The sequence below is a fragment of the Poecilia reticulata genome, unplaced genomic scaffold (assembly GCF_000633615.1).
Source record: "Poecilia reticulata strain Guanapo unplaced genomic scaffold, Guppy_female_1.0+MT scaffold_125, whole genome shotgun sequence".
Lineage (NCBI taxonomy): Eukaryota > Metazoa > Chordata > Actinopteri > Cyprinodontiformes > Poeciliidae > Poecilia > Poecilia reticulata.
The window spans coordinates 752882-758708 of NW_007615013.1; the positions used below are offsets into that span (position 1 = coordinate 752882).

General features: G+C 45.3%; 1 protein-coding gene across 1 annotated transcript in view; it reads right to left on the reverse strand.

Moving 5' to 3' along the window:
- gata3 (GATA binding protein 3) overlaps positions 1-2672 on the reverse strand; it is a 12050-nt gene extending 9378 nt beyond the window's left edge. The window contains exon 1 of the mRNA XM_008401617.2: positions 2493-2672. The gene's annotated coding sequence lies outside the window, so the exon portion shown is untranslated. The remainder of the gene's footprint in view (positions 1-2492) is intronic.
- Between the last annotated feature and the right edge of the window lie 3155 nt (positions 2673-5827).

The following is a 5827-nucleotide window of genomic DNA, read 5'->3' on the forward strand; positions in this document are numbered from 1 at the left end:
GTGTGTGTGTGTGTGTGTGTGTGTGTGTGTGTGTGTGTGTGTGTGTGTGTGTGTGTGCATCGACGCCACTGGATGTGACGTCACTGTAAAGCCAGGAAATGAACCCGCACAGGGCGCGCAGCTAGGTGGGTAAAAGCAGTCGGGAGCGCGCACGCCCTTGCTGTGCGGCGGCGTCGGAATCAGCAGCAGCAGCAGCAGCAGCAGCAGCTGCTGCAGCATCTGCTGCAGCTGCATCCATGAGCTGGAGGATCAGCGGGGCGCCGCACAGGGGAATTTATGAGCTACATGCGCTCAACCAAAAACTGCACACGTCGGCCTGCCGCTATGTTCAGTCCTCATTTGGATCAAACGGAACCAGTCAGAACTGGTCCAGTTTCCCCCTGACGCCTCGCTCTGCTGCACGGTTTCTACTGTTAGTTTAATATTGGGGAGAAAGAGGAGAGGAAGAGGAGCAGACCGAACCGGACCTAACCCTAACCCGGGAAAATAACAACAACAACAACAATAATAATAATAATAATAATAATAATAATAATAATAATAATAATAATAATAATAATAATACAGTCTGTGTTTTATTTCTCTTGGTTCGGGTGAACAGAACCAGTCCGGAACCAGGCCTGTTCTCGACCTGATTCTCTTTTAGAAATGAAAATCAAACTGAAATATCTCCAGGATTTGTTTGTTGTTGTTTTTTTGTTTTGTTTTCTGTAATAAAATAAAAAAAAAAAAAAAAAAAAAAAAAACATTTTAAATGTAATGAGCAGAATGTGAGCAGAACTGCAGTCACAGTTCTGGGTCCAGTCGCGGTTCTGATGACGCAGATTATTTCTGCCTGATTATGTCAAACATCTCTGATTAAAATCAAAACTGTTTTTTTGCTCTGCGGCTCAGAGTTTAAGATGGGAACAGATTATTCTGCTGCCAGTGAGAGGATCAAATATTTTAGATTAGGTCTCGCCTACGTGTGTGTGTGTGAGTGTGTGTGAGAGAGAGTGTGTGTGTGTGTTTATCCCCAAACATCACTGATTCCTTATGAATAAAAATTACAACTAAAGGATAATAATTAAATGAAAAACCGTGTGAATTAAATTCAGCAGCCAGTGAAATGAATGCGTGAATATTTGGAGGTTCGGTTGAGGAGTGAGAGGCTGACGGTGCCTCGGTGCTGCCGGGTCTGTCATATTTCTGCTGCTTTCTCATTTCTTCCAAAACAAAGTGGCAGAACAACCTGACTAATATGTGGCTTTCAGCCTCACAGCAGGACGAAATTTAGAAACATAGAAAAATGGCGCTAACGCGTTGTTTGCGGAATGTTTGAGCTGCGGCGCGTTGAAGCGGAGCGGGCCGCAGGTGAAGCCGGCCGCCGGCCGCCGGCCGCCGGCTGCAGGCTGCCGGCTGCGGGTCAGGCTGCCAGGCTGCACCGGCGCTGCACGCATGTCGAAACCGCTGCTGCTCCCCGCAGGTAATCTATTTGTTACATCACTGAGTCATTTGTCACCTCGCTGCTCTTTTCAAGAAAAGGAGCTGCTGTTCTCTGTTGTTCTCTCTGACATGTGAATCGAAGCTGCTTCTTAGAACAAAACGAGGGCGTCAAATTCTGCTGCTGAAACCTGAAAACAGAACTCCGGTTCCTAGAATGATTTAAACTGAGAGCAAAAAAATATTCTTCGAGTGTAAAAAGGGAAAAATAGAGTAGTTCGTGTTTTCTGTCACTCTTTCCTACAGTGCAGTGAAAAAGGAAAACCGTGAGCCGGTTGGCCAAGTTGTGATGCTTATCAGCGTCTGTATCGCTGCTCGATGTGATCTGTCAGCCGCCGTGCGGGGCCTCTTCACCTTCATTCAGAGGCTGGGCTTCCATTTACAAATTCACTCTGAATTTAAATATAGAATTAAAAAATTTTAAAAAAAACTCCCAGCAGCGACGGAAGCCGGGATCCGACCCGCGGCTCCGCTCACAGCGTCAAAGATTTCAAATTTTAAATCTAATTTTTGGAGATTTATTTTTTCAGGCAGAATTAAATAAAAAATAGAGAAATGCGCGCCGCATGTCCTCTGTGATGCTGCCCTCATTTCTGCGCCATATCGATGCAGAGAGCGGACTGAGATGGAGGAAGAACAGCCGCCGGCAAGGTAATCAGATCGATTTCACGGCTGGAGCGGCTCCCCGGCCGGAACCGCCGCCATCAGCCTGAGCGGCAGGTAATATGCCGCTAAAACTCCTCATCTGCGCTATTTTAGCCGCGGCGGCTGAAATATGGGGGAATGGGCGGCGGGTCGGTCCGGAGAGAGGCGCGGAACGCGGCGCTGAATCAGTGTTGGCTCGGTTCGGATGGAGGCTGCTGGAGGAGCCGCCGAACCCGAAACGAAAAACCAAAAAATGAAATCGTGTCTGAATATTTCTGATTCTGATTCAAAGCAAAAGTTTCCATCATTCAGAGCCGCAGCAGCAGATCCGAGCAAAGCGAGCTGCACATGGAAAAGCTACTGACCTGACCGCTGGACGCCGCGCCGCTTTTCTTCTTCTTCTCTTTTCTTTTCTCCTTTTTTGGTTTGTTTTTTTCCTCCCCAGCAGATGAGAAGAAAGACTGACATGCAGATGGAGGCGCCGATGGCATTTAGAGACAGGCGGGGAGAGAGAGGCTGAGAGGGCGAGAGCTGTGGACGGGAAGAGCACACACACACACACACACACACACACACACACACACACACACACACACAGAGGCTTCTTACTGCGCGCTCCCGCTCGTGCACGCGCAAGGCCCTGGCACGGTCCCGGAGTCATCAGCCTGATTATAAATAAGAAACGCGCGCGCACGCATGTAGGCTACCGGGGCACGGCAGCGCGCGCGCGCACGCGGCCTCGCCTCTACTGTATGAGCAGCTTCCGGCTCAGAAAGCAACTAGATGCGGCTCCAGCCAATGGGAAGAGGCCTGCATCACAGGGTTAACTCTCAGGCTTCACGTTCTGCCTCATTATTCCGTTTCTTTGACATTTTCAGGAACATTTGAGGCGATTTTCATCTGAATCTACCGACTGAATATTGAAAATAGATCCGTTTGTCTTTGAATCAAAATATTACACCCTGCTGTGTTTTAAATGTTTCCCTGTTCTTCAATAATTTCAAGCTTTTTTCATCTAAAGAATTTATTTTAGACTAAAAATAGATTTTTCCCACAATGTTCTGTTGTTTTATCTGATAAATCTAAACCAGTATTTTAAAATGTTCTCATCCTGAACAAATATTCACCTCAGAACCATTTTTAATTAAAATCTGTTTCAGATTAAAATCTGTTCATTTTAATCTGACAATAATTTTTCTTACCATATTTATTTGTTTAATAATTTGGATTTTAATTGAATATGTATCCAGATTAACCTATATATCTGTTTTCTCACCTATTTGTTGATGTTTTCATTAATATTAAAGGCCCGGAAGCTTTTAGAAACGCTTCTTTTCAAACTAATATAAGAATTTGAATCTTTTTAAACTGAAACTGGTTGATTTTGAATCTACTTTTGCTCCGTTTGATTCGTTTAACCCAACAGAAAACAGATGTAAGACCTTCAGGGCCTTTTGTTCGCTTGTTTATTAAATAAATATCAGTTTTAGAATAAAAAGCGGTGTTAATTATTGATCTGCGCCGCGTTGCTTCAGAGACACGGAGCTCCGCGTCCCTTTGTGCCGCAGAAGGAGCCGCTGCGCCACAAAGGACAGAGAAGTGCAGCTGCACGGAGACAAATAAAGCCAGAAACGCGGCGGGTGGGGATGCAGGATGCAGGCTGAAATGCAGCATAATGTGATCGCAGCAACACGTTGGGTCTGCTGGTTATTTTTTTTTTTTTTATGCCAGAAAAGAAGAAAAAGGCGCGAGCGGACTGAGTAACCCGGAGCGCGCGCAGCGGCCTGCTTATTGACAGCTCGGTTGATTGAAAGGAGCACCAAGCAAATCCGATCCTCCTCTGTGAGAAACGCGCTGGAGGAGCAGAGAGGAAGAGGATGCTGCAGGCTTGGCGTCTCTCATGTTGCGCCTCGACTCTCTGAAGGAGAATGTAAACTGATCACACCCAAATCTAGCTTTGGTGGCGGAGGGTGGGGAGAAATTCAATTAAGGTAATAAATTAAAGATAATTGGCGCAAACCGCCTTGTATAAACTTACGGATGCGGCTCTGCAGCCAAACGCGTCTTTTTAAAGCGATGAATAATTCAGTTCGCTGCGCGGCGCGGCGCGGCTCCTCATTTAGGAGGAATTAGAACATGCCGGCATCTGAATGGAATTAGAAAAATAACACATCCAGATCGTAATGATTTATTAATCTGCTTTTGATGCAAACACAGCGCGAATGCTGGGAATTAGATTTCAATGTAAAGGTGAAGCAACACAGATGGGAGCGACCAGATTATGGCGGAATTTATTCACATTAAAGACGCAATAAAAGATTCATTAGGAGGGAAAATAATAGGAATCAATTAGGAAGATAAACAGGAAGTGGCTCGTTCTTAATTCACATTTCTATGATGTTAGAGAATAAATGTTGGTTGTTATGGCTGAAATGTGGCGCCACCTGAGCAGCCATGTTGTCTCCCACCTTTACACGCAAACCCAGCAGGCTGCGGCGTTTCACCGCGTTAAAAGCCAGGCTGATCAGCCACTTTCCTCTAAACAGGCAGTAAATGTTCTCTTCCAGCAGGATTCCTCTGGAAACGGAGGGAGATGACCTTAATTTGAGACAAAACAACAGCAGCAGCAGCCAATGCGCGGGTTTAATCTATTTACTCATTTATTCTCTCACTGTGTTTTATTACATTCCGTGCACCCTCCAAAGCCGGTGCATGCGCGTGCGTGTGCGTGCGTGCGCGCCGCTTCTTTCTGCCTGCGATTTTTATTTTAAAATATTAGGCCGAGGTGGGGAGAATTATAAACGACTCGGCTCTTATCTGCTGCCTTCACGTATCCAGGATCACAGAAGCTGATTAAGAAAGAAGTCACAGCCAACGCTGGATTCATAATGATTTGGAATAATGAATCCTTATCTCCCCTCTGCAGATTATCAGCCTTTCAGCTCGCCATGTTTTGTTACATGGGATAATTTATTGCATCTAATACATCACAATGAATCTGATGGGGGAAAGTGATGGCCGTGTTAGCAGAGAGGCTGCTTCTTTCCCTCTTTTTTTATTTTATTTTATCCCGGGGCAATGAAATGCCTTTACGATTTTTAATTGGTAAAATATAAGCAGGATCTGATAAAATAAAAAATAAAGCAGCAGAAAATAGAAGCAGAGAGGTGTAATCTTGCCTGCTAGTGTTCCAGCAGCTATAATTAGTGTGTCAGTTTCAACCTGAAATTAACGGCATCGACCTGCATCTGGCGCAGCGCGCGGCGCGCGGCGCTCTGCGCGCGCACACCCTCATTTCGCATGATTTATTTTTCCACCAAGAACAGATAATTAATCATAAACACATGGAGAGGAAAATACTACAGCTGCAGCGAGCTGGAGATAACACGATATTTGCATCTAAAAAGATTTGATGAAACCAGGTTTTTCTTCTTCTCCTCATCCCACCTGAAGGCTGCGGGTTCGGCTCAACACCGCAAACCGAACGGCAGGTTTGCGTGATTAATCTGCGGCTGGTGACGTATCATTAATCACTGCTGCAGGGGCGGCGCAGCTTTAAATGGGGCCCAGAGCGCAGTCTGAACTGGGGCCACAAAATGATTTAATATCTATCTATCTATCTATCTATCTATCTATCTATCTATCTATCTATCTATCTATCTATCTATCTATCTATCTATCTATCTATCTATCTATCTAT